Source organism: Falco cherrug, chromosome Z (genome assembly GCF_023634085.1).
Source record: "Falco cherrug isolate bFalChe1 chromosome Z, bFalChe1.pri, whole genome shotgun sequence".
Lineage (NCBI taxonomy): Eukaryota > Metazoa > Chordata > Aves > Falconiformes > Falconidae > Falco > Falco cherrug.
Genome location: NC_073720.1, coordinates 31,280,400 through 31,293,939, shown reverse-complemented (window position 1 = coordinate 31,293,939; position 13,540 = coordinate 31,280,400). Strand labels below are relative to the sequence as shown.

At 39.3% G+C, this 13,540-nt stretch overlaps 1 protein-coding gene across 4 annotated transcripts in view; it reads right to left on the bottom strand.

The window, feature by feature from the left end:
- The window catches only part of UHRF2 (ubiquitin like with PHD and ring finger domains 2), a 96,812-nt gene that overhangs the window by 36,788 nt on the left and 46,484 nt on the right, over positions 1-13,540 (bottom strand). The gene's annotated exons all lie outside the window — the stretch shown is intronic.

The window sequence follows — 13,540 nt, the reverse complement described above, 5'->3', positions numbered from 1 at the left end:
CACCAGGTACCGAGCCTGCCTACGGGACAACATTTTGGCAACAAAGGACTGCCCTAGTGCCTTGCCTGGATCAACTGACCGCTCCAGGGAAAGGGGCTTGGCCAGGCAAATTCCAGCTTGCACCAACATTGTGATCATGGACTTGATACGACCAGCCCTGAAGCCACAACGACCAACGACTCAATGGTGCAATACTTCATAGAGGTATTTCTTGTGCGAAAGGGGGGTGATTGGGGATTGAAAGAGAAGCACAAAGATTTGGTTTGGTTTGGGCTCTGTTTGGGATGCATCAAAGTGATACACAGCAGAAGCATATTAATTTCTACACTTTTGGTGATGTGTGCCTTGGATTTTGGTATTGCATACATTTTTTCACACTTGGATTTTGGGTGTGTGTGAAATGTTTGGTTTGAGGTGTATGCATTTGTAATTATAGTGTATGAAACATCAGGTAAATTATTCTTAGTACCAAAATGGCTTCTTCTGCTTCTGCAGAAATTCCCCTTTGGTCTCCCCTCGGATGCTTGCTAAAGAATTAGGGTAAGTCTGGAGGGGACCCTATGCCAAAAGATAAATCAAAACAATTTTGTAATCAATGGTGGCCACAATTTGGACCATCAGGAAAAATGGCCAGAAAATGGACCTTTAAAACACAGTATTGTATTACAATTGATGTTATTTTGTAAATGACAAGAGAAGTGAGATGAAGTTCCTGAAGTTGATTTGTTCTTTGCTTTAAGAAATGATTGGGATACTAGAAAAAAAGCGTAATTTGGTAGATTCAAAATATCAGAATGGGATATATTCATTGTCTAAAGAAAGGAAGTAAAAGAATGGGAAGTCTAAATCTCATTATGCTCGACGTAAAGGAGATCAGAATAGAGATGGCAAGGAAGTTCAGTTGCTAGTAACCACCCCACCCCAGACAAAGAAAATAAGGAGGGTCAGGGAATGAATCTAATGGTGAGGAGGTTATTTCTGATGCGGGTCTGGTTTCAAGCAGGACTAGCGGGAAAGAAAAGCCAACATTGCAGGCACCTTTTACAGAGGCAATAGGGTCTAAAGGAGTGGTACTGTACGTGCATGTTCTATTCACCACCCTGGACTTGTTAAATTGTAAACGAGAAATTGGATCTTATTGTAGTAATCCTGATGGAATGTACAGCACGGTTAAAATGGTGATATTAACACATAGTCTTAATCAGGGAGACATTCAAGCTCTATTAGAATATTTATTTACATATGAGGAAAGGAGTGTGGTTTTGGAAAAAGCCAAAGAATGAGTAATTAGAAAAACTGAAGGTCTGGATTTAAAAAATTATGGGAACTCCAAGTCCTGATTAGTTTCTCCCTAGAGAGGATCCAGTGGGACCCAAATAGGATCATGGGGTTAGACCGACTGAAACCGTATCAGAGGTTAATCTTGTATGACATTCAGAATGGAGTACAGAAACCTAAGAACCCTGCAAAATTATAAGGTAAAATAAGGAGACAAAGAATCTCCTTCAGCCTTCTATGAGAGCCTGTGTGAAGTGGCTCGTAAGTGGACTGATCTAGACCCTAAAAGCAAAGGAAACAGGATGCTATTTAATATGCTTTTCATTGAACAATCTGCACCAGACATCAGAAAAAAAAAACTTCAAACGGCAGAAAAGGCAGAGGGAATGGTGATTTCACAGCTAATGTCTGTTGCCTACAAGGTGCATAATAACAGAGATGAAGCAGAGGAAAAAGAAAAAGAGGCAAGCCAAAATTCAAACCTCAGTGTTAGCTGATTTAGCTAATGGACAGGGACGAGGATGAGGAATGAGTGTCTGAGGGTAAGGAGGATTAAGAGGATAAGTCTAAGGGCAAGGATGCGGTGAACTACCGCTCTGAGGCAACCAATGTGCCTATTGCAGCCAGGAAGGGCACTGGAAGAAGGAATGTCCACCAACTGCATGCAGGCAGAAAAGGGAGTCAGAAGGGGCAACAGGAGTTATGGCAGAAATTGGTCTAGATGGAAGGGGACTAGAGGCATCTATTGCCACATCCCCAGCCAATCCTCTGGTTCCAGTTAAGCTGAGGAATGAAACAATAAATTTCTTGCTAGACACTTGAGTAGACTGCTCATTCTGTAGTAACTAGTTGCAAGGGACTTTTAAGTGAAACCCAAATAAATGTTGTTGGTGTGACAGGGAGGGAAACCCTGTCAGGATTTTTTTTACAGGCCATTTTTACAGCGAATGGAATTACTGATCGGAGATGTGAAATTAATGCAGAGATTTCTCTATATATCAGAATGTCCCTTACCACTGCTTGGATGAGATCTGCTTTGTAAGTTAAATACACAATTAACCTTTCCTGAGGACTCTGTCCAGTTGAATACTCCTCCAGAAAATGTGTCGAAGTCACAAATATGTCTGCTCACCAAAGAAAAACCTATGGAGGAGGAGATTCCTGGTGTCTTGGATGCAGTTATACCACTAGTTTGTGCATCAGAAATTCCAGGGTGAGTGGGAAACATGGATCCAGTAAAAACTGAACTGAAACCAGGAGTCCAATCGGTAAGAAAAAACCAATATCCTATGAAGTTGGAGTCCCCATGAGGATTGGAACCATTAATAGACTATTTTTTTAAAATTTGGACTGTTAAAAGAATGTCAGTCAGAATTTAACGTTCCAATTCTCCCAGTAAAAACCCCAAATCCTTGGAATACAGGTTGGTATAAGATTTATGAGAAGTCAATACCCGGACAGTTGATGTCCACCTGGTAGTCTCAAACCCCTATACTCTCCTCACCTCAATACCAGGGACTAACGTGTATTTTATGGTATTCGATCTGAAAGACACCTTCTTTTGTATACCAGTGAACAAGCAGAGTCAACTTATTTTTGTTTTTGCATGGGAGAATCCGACCGCAGGACCAAAGATGCAACTGTCTTTCCCCAGGGACAGCCCCACAATACATGGTAATATACTGGCATAAAAATTGGAGCAATGGCATGGTGAGTATGAAACCATTTCACTGTTACAATATGTAGATGATACACTGATTGGGTCAGATACCCAGGAACAGTGCTGGGAGGTGGCTATTAGTTTACTCAATTTCTTGGGCCATGCAGGATATCAAGTCTCAAGAAAAAAGGCCCAGACTGCAAAAAGGGAAGTCCACTATATGGGCTTCAAGAAAGCTGGGTGTTGGACAGGGTAGAGACAATATGCAGAATTGCTGTTCCCACCTCAAAGAAACAATTGCAAGGCCTTCTCAGAACAGCTGGATAGTGTCAGCTCTGGATTCCAAATTTTGGCTTGACAGCCAAACCTTTATATGCTGCTAGAAAAGGACAAGAAACTGTAAGAATGGACTCCAGAATGCTGAAAGGCTTTTGATGAAATGAAGAGAAAGCTGACAGAAGCCCCTGCATTGGGACTCCCAAATTTGCAGAAGCCATTTCAATTGTTTGTGCATCAAATGCAACAAGTAGCATTGGGAGCGCTTACACAGCGGTTAGGAAGCTGGAAGAGAATGGTGGGATATTTCTCCAAACAACTGGGTGACGTAAGCAAAAGGTGGTCTGCCTGTTTGAGAGCAGCAGCTGCAACCATAACTGATCAGAGTCTCAAAAACGTGACACTGGGCCAACCCCTTACTGTGTATGTACACCACACTGTGATCCCTCTCCTTGAAAATAAAGGACATTACTGGATTTCTCCAAGCTGATTAGCTCAGTATCAGGCAGTGTTGCTGGAGCAAGTTGATGTGATGCTCTCTCAAACCTCTATTCTTTACCCAGCTACACCACTGCCAACCTTGGAAACTGGAGAATTACAGGATGATTGTTTAACAACTATTGAACAAGTTCACTCCAGCAGGCTGGATCTTCGAGATGAACCATGATCTGGGGCAGAAACTTTAATGATGAAAAAATACAGAAGTACTGGAAAACAAATCATTACCTAGCAACACTTCTGCCCAGAAAGCTGGATTAACAGCCCTCACTCGAGCCCTGGCATTAATCCAAGCAAAAAGAGTCGACATTTGTACAGACTTGAAATACACCTTTGGAACACTGGCAAATACACTTTACAGAACTACCAAGATACAACCGGTATAAATATTTATTGGTATTAATAGATACCTTTTCTGGTTGGCCTAAGGCTTTCCCCTGTCATGCCAACAAGGCTAGAGAAGCAGTTTAGGTTTTGTTAAAAGAAGTAATACCTAGGTTTGGCATACCAGAAGGAATTTCTTCAGATAATGGACCACATTTTACAGCAGAAAAAGTACAGGGAGTGTCTAAGTTTTTACAGATTGACTGGGAATTACACATCTCTAACAGCACGGAAGACTTGGACAATCAACCTGAAGAAATAAAATGAGTGGCAAAAATATGAAGGAGATTTGGACTTGTTGAACTGTTTTCCTCTTCAAAAGTTATTCTAATTCTATTGCACTGCTGCAGTCCCTTTTAGTTCTAGAAAAACACTTCAAAATCTGAAACTACACAAGCAACCAGATTAATACAGATCATGCATACAGACCATGAATACCACAGCTTTATTATTAAGATTATGAAGTTTAACATTTTACTAAGAATGTGACATTTATAGTTAAAATATCCAGTGAGCATCCTGTAAAACAAGAAATAAACTGCATTTTTTTTTTCTTCTTTCCTTCACAGACATCAGATGTGCTGGACATAATAGACCAGTAGTAGCACACAGCCTAATTCCAAGTTAGGGAAGAGTGAAGATTATACCGGTTTTTGAAGGCTTTATTATGAATGAAAAAACAAAGTATTGTATTGGTTACTGTTTAGTATTTGAAGATGGTTGTGTAAGATTCTGCTTAGCAAAGCTGAAGTGCACTGCACCATTACAAGGGTCTCCTCAGAAGCAGGGAAATAATAAAAAATAACTGTAAAAATAATGATTAAATATTGCCACAATGGAAAGTATTTTCCAGGTGAAGATGACGACTACATTAAAATGCTATGTTTCTTCAAAATATTTAGAGTGTACAAAAGCCTGAGAATATGTCTGAATCAGGTGAACAAGTCATCTGAGCCCTATTTGTTGGACATCTGTAAGAAACAATTACAAAGGTGACCTGAAAATCCTTTTGTAGCATGTCAACCAGGTGGCATGTCCCTATAAAAAGGTCAAGGCTGCAAAACTAAATCAAACTATAGCCAGGGAAACAAGATATTAGGCCCATATTAAATAACTGCAGTAACAGCACACCTCCAGAAACAACAGGCTTCAGTCTGGGACCTGTTGCTCCCCACTCTACCGCTTTGTCTGCACTCACCACTTCCCTTATGCTGACTCCAGTTCTTGGACTCTGTCACATGCTGACTTAACTAAGGCAGAAAAAAAACAAGTCAAGGAAAAAAAACACATGCAACAAAACATTTTTTGGTGGCCCTGAGCACTACAGTGCTTAGGTCTCCATGGAACGGGTGTTGAGAGGACTTTGGTAGTGTCTTCACTACAATTGCCTTTTAAGTGTACCAACAGCTGTTTACTTGGGCACCTGTATTTATTTTGACCCTTTTGCGGTTTTTGGAGGGAAAACATTCACCATCATTGGTCATATGCATAAACAGTAAATGCTAGCAGATTTCAAAGATTTGGGATATTTCAACAGAACATACAAATACAAATACATTCATCAGATAGAGAACAGTTTTCCTGACCAGGAAAAATCCATGTGTTTAAGATAATTTTTACTTGCATCCTAGGGGGCATTACTTAAAAGCAGTTCTGGCCATTGTGGGTAACACCCCTCAGATTTATTTAGTTTTCTATACAGTGCAGTGAACACAGGAAGTCTTGATTTTCTGCACCTCAGTCTGGATGAGTGGTCCAACCACCCACAGTAGAACACTGGATGCCAGCTTCTGTTAAACAAACTATGCCTCCGACAACATAAGGTTATGGAGATATTTCCAGTCTGTGAATGGCTACAGCACCTAAAATTCCTCCAGCTGTTACCAAACCTGCAGCTCTACTTAAGGCACAATATCCAGGTTAGGTCTAAAGTGAACTGTTTAGCCAGAAAATTGTCCCTGAAACGGAGAGAAGCGCACTCCCAAGGACAACTACCCCTCTAAAAGGACTGTACGTGCCAGTACACCTCTGCAAGGAAGGTGAGTGGAAGCTCTTCTCTTCTGCAGCAGCATGCAAAGACACTTTGAATTATCTACAACATGTACCCATTAACACACAGTCATAAAAGCACTATACATTCAAACCTAGAAAGGACAAATCATAAACATAGTATCTGGCATGAAAACCAAACGAACAAATACAGACTGAGCTTCTCAAAGCATCAAGGTTTCCCTGCTTATTTTCTGAACCTTGGAGAGTCTTAACTGCCCTACATTATTTGTTAGTCCTGCATTATTCAAAGCTAAGACAAAACAAACAAAAAAACTTACCTCCCGACACTCTAATGCTATAAAACTAGTTATGTCAGGACCTCCCTCAACTATACCACTGCTTGCCCGCCTATCCAGCTTGACTCCTCTAGGACTTATTTCTAACGTTAAGTAGTGAATCTATTTTAAAACCAAAATAAAGAATTCTGTTTTCTTTCACCTAAGTAATGTGAAGTTTTATGTTCATACAAAAAATACATGTAGTATTTATTTGGTTTGTTTATCTGTAGGCTTAAAAAGCAAGAGATCAAAAATAAACAAGCATACCTTAAACTTTAAGTAGATCTGTATGGAAAAGTCAAAATAGTCACGGAAGTTGAATAATATGTTGGATATTAGTAAGCATACAACTACACATGCATCTGCAGAAAATCTAAAGCATAATTTATTAAGGAAGTTAAAATCTTGTCAAGAAACAATAGTGACAGTCTCAATGTAGCAGCTACAAACATGACCTTGCTTATGTCGTGGGATACAGAGATATTCTCAAATTCCAGTACACCTCAGAAAAATTTCAGCATATTTGCAGAGCATATTTTACCCCAGTTTTTGCATCTTGCAAATGTAGTCTAAATACACTATCCCTATTATGAGCAAATCTGCATCTAGGAAAAACTTGGAACATTTCCTCCCCTTTCTCTACACTGCCTTATTGTTTAGAGCTGTTTTACTTTAATATACCCTCTTTTTGACTGCACTTTCTCCAGAAATTTAGAAAGTAGTTGTTTTAAAAAAAATAATATCTTTTCATCACATGTAATTTTTTGCATACAGTCTGTAGACAAGAAGGAAGGTGGCAAGATATCATAAAACTGTATTCTCAAATCTACTGACACTTGTGTTACTGCTAGCCTTATCTTTGGGAAAAAAGCCAAACCTGAGCTCAGCAGAGTATTTGTTAGGAGTAAATTCCACCGCTGCCAATTTAAACTATTAAATTGACTTTTAACTACAATGAATATCACATTGTTTTCTTGAAAGGTATCATGAACAGACTTATAAGTTGGTTCAATGATGCTGTGTTTCAAAAGGCATTACGGCAAAAAGTGAAGTATGGAGAGGCATGGATTTTTATCATCAACTTTTAATCAGAAAAAATCACATGCACATTATCTCAACCTTAGAGTGCTGAAATGCAACATATTTTTTTATATAGTTAAATAAAACAACTCCTCTAACTAATGCTAGAAAACACAAAACTCTCAAAACAACAACAAAAATATAACCAGTTGCATGGAGGTAACAACTGGTAAAAGAATTTTCTCATAGAATTGCAATCTTACTAGCATAAGCAACACTATCTTCATATCTAGATATTTTTTATCTAGTGATATAACAGATGTATCACCTATTAGGTCATGGGAGACACTTCTCCTCTTTGTTTCTGGTATTCTTCCTTCAGGATACGGGCACTGAGAAAGTAACTTTCAGACTCAGTATTTCCTAAAAGATATCCAGCATCTGAACCCCAGAAAACATTTTATTTTCTGCCATGAGTGACATAAGGAGCAAGCAAATACTATCAAATAACTTTAAAAAGCTGGTATGTTCCAACAAATGCCACAGCTGCATATCTGGAAACACAAAGGAACACCAACTACCATTGTAACACATGATGGCTAATAATAAATGGTTAAGCCTTACCAAAGCTAAAAATCTCTTCTCAGCTAGTTGTTCTTAAAAGACTAATTCTTCTTCCATGTTACACATACAATAGCTTTAATAAGGATCAGGCTACATATCATGTCTTAAAAATTATGGTTATCTATTAAAATTGGGGTTATATTATTCTGTCAAACATACTTCTTCACCTCATTATATGAAGAATGAGATTTAAAAGAAAATCTTGAGTTATACATTACACACAGTAAGTGAAACTACATTTGTATTTCATGCAAGTACACTAAATCCTTTAAAGAAATTAAATCCCAAAACAGAGCCAGACCCCTCAATACAACAGAATTCCTAAAACAAGCTTTCCTTTTAGACAGGTTAGCCATAGCCAGTTACAAATCTTCAACTGAACCTCCTTCTAGCTATCTTTTTTTTTTTTTTTTAAACCTTCAGGTTGCAAAACACTCCATACATACATAATTACAACTGACTACAAGTATGATAACTGGACATTATCCTGGGTAGTTCAAGGTCAACCTTCAAGAAAATAAAAACTGTTAGATGACAATTACCACACGGTAAAAACTCCCATCGGTTCTTATTGCCCAGGAGATTCAGTTACTTTTCTGTTGTTATCACTTTACCACATTGGAACTAAAAGAAAAATATTTCAGCACACACTAGGAGTCAAAATAAAATGCTGAATAAAAACAGGGGGAAATTTATTGTTCAAAAAATACACACAGAGGTTATATTCACACAAAGAATTATAAGGAAAAGTGCCTAATGATTATTTATCTGTAGGCCTTCTAAGAGCAAAACCTTACTCACACTAAGTCATGTTCACCACAGACAACAATTAATTTGTCAGCTTCTACAGTTACTGTCAAAGTGGATTGTCCACGTCAGCTGAGAAACAGCCACAAGCAGAGTAAAATCTAACAGACCATAATGTTGGCTATGCTTCCCAAATTTATGAATTCAGTTAACAATATAAAAATTAGAACAGGACCAAATCTACTACCATTGTCAGTATCTATGTTTTCACACGCACTACTTTGTTTACATCCCATTTACGACCAATTCACCTATACTCTGCTTCTGCAAAACTTTCGGCCAGCAACCCTTTTATTTTCTCAACCATCATCAAACCACAGCTGGATAACTTCTTCAGAAATATGCAAACAATCTTTTCAATATTACCACTCAAAATGCTTGTTAGAACTTTTACCATCATCCCCTTAGAAGCGGCTGAGCTGCTGGAGTTCGCCTACTGTACGTATCAGCAGCATTTCATTGCGTCTTTATGCTTTGTGCTTTCACATTTACAGCTGCATGAACTTGTATTCCAACTTACTAAATATACAGTTGTTAAACTGAGAACTGTTTTTAAAAACACTCTTCTTTGCCTTTGACGAAAGAGAAACTGTGTTCCTGAACTGAGCTCGTGAACAACTGTTTATCAATTTTATAAATATACTAAATTACAAACACATTAAAATCATTAGGCTGGAGAAGTAAGTATGTACTATTGTGACAAACAATTCTAAGGAAATCTACTCTCAAAAATCAGAACCATGTTCTGAGGTTCGCTTCAATATATTCACTCTAAGTCACTATCAGCCAAAAGAATGTTTTGAAAGTAAAGCGGATACATGTTACAGCACGCATATTTCAAAGGATGTTAAATGGAAAATATCTCAATCTGATATAAAATACTGGAATGTGAAAAATACTACTAGTTGCTTTACATTTAAACATTAACTATAACTTAGGCTAAACTGTAGTTTCAAGAAACTGCAAACAGACATCATCTACACAGAATGAAACAAAGGCTAAAACAGGCCTATAAAACAACTACAATCTTCACCAAACATGACTGAAGATCTGACTTTAAACAAGCTTGTTTTGAAGTTAGCCTACAAAATGTTCCCATATGAAGACAGCATATTACATAGATAATTTGACCAAATTCTGCTAGGTTGATCTGAAAACAATGGAGGTTGTTTCATTTTGTATTGTATGCAAGGAGAAACACAAACAATATTTTCAAGGATTTTTCAGAATATCCCATACCCATTTGATTTATCATGAAAATACAAATGCACAGCTACAAAATGGGATTGTATCAGCTGTGCTTTTAATTCAACTTTATATATTTTTATTACACAAGCCACTACAATGACAAAGACACAAGACAAGTTTTCAACTGTACAAAGATTTTACTACTCTCTCTCTATATATATATATAGTGCTAAGATAATAAATTTAAAAAAAAAACCAAGCTACTTGCCAGGATACACGGAAGACCTTACTACCAAAAATACCATAATCTAATATGAATTGTTAAGGTCTTTAAAAAAAACCAAACAAAAAAACCCACGTACACACTCAACTCCCAAACCTACGAATACACGTTGTGGATGCACACACAAGCTAGCCAGGACATTACTTTTTTCAACCTCAGTAGCAGGTGTAACACTTGGTGCATTTACAAAACCATGTATTACAGTTCATGCTGCCAGACTCAGATTTGGATGCAGGACTATTCCTTTCTTCCTTAGCATGGGATCTGTAAAGGAGACGAACGTTAAAGAAGCAAGCGTAAGCCTAATACCTGGGAGAAGGGGAAAGCACTGGCCTGACAGGACAGCAAGTCACGCTGTCGGATCCCAACAGTCTGTTTACCACAGCAGCGCAGCAGGCTCTGCCCCGTGCCCAGACACCCCCTGAGGAGACAGAGCAGAAGGCCGGACCCAGTGCAGGCCGGCACGCACAGCTCCCGCACATGGCTGCGGCACGCAGCGGGGAATGCCTGCCTGGCCAAACGTCCACAAAGAAATGGGTAAATACTGCCGGCTGGACCCGCAAGGGCGGAAAAACCAAGGCTTCACGTATGCAAAGCCAGGCCAACAGTGTCTGGTGCTGCAGGGCACAATCGGGCTTCTCTAGCCATTTGTGGGCTGAACTGCAAGACTCAGAACAACGCAGAGGCTGCTCAAGGCATCGTTACAGCGGTCTGGACTAGCCAATAAACTCTTCTGCACTGGGAAGAGGCAGAGCTACAAACAGGTGGTACTTACTAGAAGAGGTTAAAAGCTTCTATCCAGATTTTACATCACGTTACAATTCTGTGAGCAGATGCTGCACAAATACTCTTCATGAACTTTTACAGTTATAGGAGACTAATCCGTGTACCCAGCGGGATTAAGTAACAATCTAAGTTGAAAAAACAGAGACGTGAGAAAAAGCACCTCCCTTCAAAACAAAACCCACAGGGATGCTGTCAGGATGGAAAGGTTTTCCATAAAACAAGCAGCAAAGGATGCGTCTTGAAAACACAGAAACATGGTAAGTACTTTGTACAATAAAATTAGAATAGTAAATCCTAAGTTAATAAATAAAGTGCTTGAAAACAAACAAACAAACAAAAAACCAGAACCCAAAACCTAAAACAACCAACCAAGAAACTAAGAAAGAAGATCTGAAGGTGCCCACCATAAAACAGTAAATACAAACACAGGAAGACATTTCCCACAGAATGCCTCATATCTAACCACAGGCAACTGAGACTTGCTTTCAAAGCCAAAACCGCATTTCTAGTCTAGAAGTAATTAATGGATTATCATGGCGTTTACGCACATGGTGGCATTACTTTCATGAAAAAGCCTGGCATCCAGGCTCAAAACAGGATGAACCCCATCTCACTAAGAATTCCTGAAAGTCAGAAAGTACACTGTGAGCTACAGAGAGAAAAAGTTCTGTTCGGAATTTAGAGGGCTGTTGGAAGAAGGGTTCGCTGGAGTCAAGAAGACGCTCAATATGAGTTATGCATCTTGCTCAACTTTATATTAGTTTCTAACACTACTTATATAGAGCCGATACATGCATATTCGTGAAGCAGAAATATAATAATTGGTTAGTAGTCTCTAAACACGTGCGGTTCTCACGCCCCTAATTATCATGACTAAAATGAGCATTCTATCCATGTAGCTAATTGTGTTGCTGTGCTGCAGCCTTGTAGTTTGTTACTCCCTATTTTCCCATACCGGTCCCCATCTTTCTTGGCCCTGCACCTGCTTTGCCAGCAGCTGTAGCTTGTTACAGCCACGGCCTGTTGGCACGACATAATTACTTGGTCTCAGGATTCAAGAATAGCTCAAGGCTACCTTTCTTGTTATCTTCAGCACAGCAACTTCAGCACAATTCTAATTGCAGGCCTATTCTAATACCAGGCCTGGATTGTGCAGATCTTCAGAGATTCTAAGGCCACGCTTCTGCAGCCATTCTTCTACAGAGGGCAGTTGCTTATTTTGGAACGTCTTCATTCCTTGTATTGCGCAATTCCCTTCAGACAACTTACATCTAATACCTATGCCATGATGTCCAGTTCCATTAGTGCACAATATTAAATGTGTATATCTATTGCATAACGACAATACAGCCTTTCTAGGTCTCATGTTTGGAATCTGTGATGATTCCATTATTATTCATTTTTATTTAGATATATAAAAATGCTCATAGACTTTTGGTTATAAACATTGGAGATTCCTCAACAAACAAGTGAGAGAACTGTGGATGGGATAGGCAACTCAGGGCCTGGAGTGATCAGAAGAAAAGGAACATTAAAAAAAGCAGAAGTGCAACCACATGAAATTTAGGCATGTAAGGAAAGAAATGCCAGCAGAAGAGCCTTATGGGGAAAGCTCTCATGCACATTCTGGGGAATCAGCACATTTTGGTGCCTCCCTGACACCTATACAGCAATGCATACAGTACGGGGAACGAACAAGAGGAATTAAAGAAAGAAGTCTGCATAATTACTGCAGGTTCATGACCTCACCAGGATCATGGAGACATGGTGGCATAGCTCACATGACTGGAGTGCTGTGACAAATGGATATGGGCTTTTCAGGAAAGCCAGGCTAGAAAGGTAAGGAGGGGTAGTCGCCCCTTATGTGAAGATTAGCAGAGAGAACAATATTGGTGATAGAACAAAATAAGTGCCTGCTACAGACCTAATCAGGGGAAAGTATATGAGGCTTTCCTCAGAAAACTGCAAGTTTCGTGTTTTCAGACTCGGTTTCTCACAGGGACTTGATGCACCCTCCAATCTGCTGGAAGGACCACAGAACAGAACACAAGCAACTAAGAAACTTCTGGAGTGCAGTGATCATTTCCTGACACAGGTGATCAAGGAGAGGTGTATTGCTAGACTCAATACTTACAAACTATAAAGAACTGGTCATGGGACATTAAAGTCGGGCAGTTTGGCTGCAATAATGATGAGATGATGGAGTTCAGGATCCTCAGAGGAGGGAGCAAGGTAAAAAGCAAGACAATACTGGATTTCAGGAGAGGAGACTGCAACATCTTCAGAAACCTGCTTGGGAAAATCCCATGAGATACAACCCTGGAGAGAAAAAGGATCCAGTGGAGCTGGAGCGATCACCTTCTCCAACCTCAATAAAGGTCTTGAGGACTTATGCACAAGCAGCTG